Consider the following 1,973-nt stretch of genomic DNA (forward strand, 5'->3'; position numbering starts at 1 on the left):
TTTTTCCACAAATGTCGCTGTCACCTTGTCTTGCAGGTCCTGCTCCACCACAAAAGATCTGCAGCAAATGCACAGGAATCAAGAATCAGAAAAGTGCTGTAATAGTTGTTTGAAATTACAATAATTAAAATAAACTACAATTTAAGATTTAAAAGATGTTTTATTGATGTCTGTAGTGTACTCACTGAGAGTCTTTGATGGCAGCATTCCTTCATCAGTCACTCTGCACCGGATATACACTCGTGTGTCTCATCTGTCCCTGTAACATCCAGACAAGAGTCAGTCAGCTGTGATTTATCTGCTCAATACTGCATTTACATGTTGAGGTAGTTGCTGATGTAACTCCTTTTATCCAACACAAGTTAGGCCATAGTTCAATTAGGACATTTGAGTAGCTTTTATAAACGTGCCTTGGATAAAAACACTACTGATGGGCATCTTGAGACAAAACAATTATTTTAAGATCAGTCAGTTCAAGTTGCTTTCAGTTAAAACAGCCCAGACATGCATTTTAGTCTGGGACTACTCTTGACTAGCCTTGTCGTCTTTACACCTTTTGAATTATATATTGCTTACACCTACTGAAAATAAAAAATAAAAAAATATTCTCACCTTGTCAATATACAAGCGGCCATCTTGCCAATAACATCTCGTTTTGACATCTCGCGTGGTTCTGTGTGATTTGGACAACTTCAAGTTACGCCCCTTTCTTCAAGTTACGCCTCCTTCCAGTTACGCCCCTCTCTTGCAGTCCGCAGACAGACGCTATTGTTTATTTTGTTTTACTACTCACACAATTATTTTAAGTATATGTCCATTATATTATTTTCAATACACAGAGTCGCTTGTAATGATATTTTTAGGGGGGACAAGCCTCAGATGTCCCCCCCGTGCCCCTTGCCCCCCCGGGATTTACGCCTATGGTTTATTCCATAACGAGGATTGTATCACTCACTCACTCAAAATTGTTCAGTCCATTCACATTTGAATCATCTATTGTGTCCACGTTTCTTTACTTCACACTTGCCATGTTTTTGCTGTCACATAGTATGTACACTGGACGCGACAAAGCATTTGAACTTTGAGTCATTACGTTATAAATAGAAGGCGGCAGCAGTTTACTGTCAGGGATTTGTCGCGCGACTCGCGCTGCGACGCATCCAGTGTAGACAGCATCACTGATTATAAGAAGTTCTATTGTTGCGTCGCGCCGCTCGCGTCAGGTGCAGACACGATGTAAGTCGCTTTCTGATGCTGCGTTTGAATATTCATGCCACATTATTTGAAATTAACGCGCGGGTCAGACATTTTTCTCTCGCGGGCCACATCCCGCCTATTGAGGGACCCTGAACTACAGTATGGTACCATTGATTAAACACAAACATTTTAATGACAACAGATCTCTGGATATTAAAATAAATAAATGAATAATTGCTGGAGCTGTGGCACAGTGTTCACAACACACACTTTCCATTGTGCTCATGGGTAAACAGATGAATCTGGCCTACATCCAGGGGCGGATCTAGAAAATATTTTTTAGGGTGGCAAAGGGGTGGCATGGGGTCTAAGAGGGGTGGCAACATCAAAGCAAGCCCCCATGCATAGTTTTTGGGGATATGCACAAATATTGCACTGCCGTTAAATAATCATCGGTTACACTTTATATTAGGTGGCCTTAACTACTATGTACTTACATCAAAAAATAAATACAATGTACTTATTGTGTTCATACTGTATTTGCAAAACACTTCTGCTGCTATTGAGGTGGGATACGGGTAAGGTTAGGTACAGGTTTGGTGGTGTGGGTAGGTTTAAGGGTGGGTTAAGGTGTAAGGGGTGGGTCAACAGTGTAATTATAAATGTAATTACAGAAACTAATTACAGATGTAATTACATATAGGTATTTTTAAAAATATAAGTACAATGTAAAAACATGTATGTACACAATAGGTGCATTGTATCAAATTATTAAT

The 1,973-nt window shown here is 39.7% G+C and overlaps 1 long non-coding RNA gene across 1 annotated transcript; it reads right to left on the reverse strand.

Annotated features, from left to right (window-relative positions):
• LOC131532934 (uncharacterized) lies at window positions 1-748 on the reverse strand. The gene is made up of 3 exons (XR_009269005.1): window positions 613-748; window positions 186-259; window positions 1-58 (listed from the first exon to the last, which is right to left on the reverse strand). It is a non-coding gene; the product is annotated as an uncharacterized LOC131532934 (long non-coding RNA).
• Between the last annotated feature and the right edge of the window lie 1,225 nt (window positions 749-1,973).

This window comes from Onychostoma macrolepis, chromosome 24, assembly GCF_012432095.1.
Source record: "Onychostoma macrolepis isolate SWU-2019 chromosome 24, ASM1243209v1, whole genome shotgun sequence".
NCBI lineage: Eukaryota > Metazoa > Chordata > Actinopteri > Cypriniformes > Cyprinidae > Onychostoma > Onychostoma macrolepis.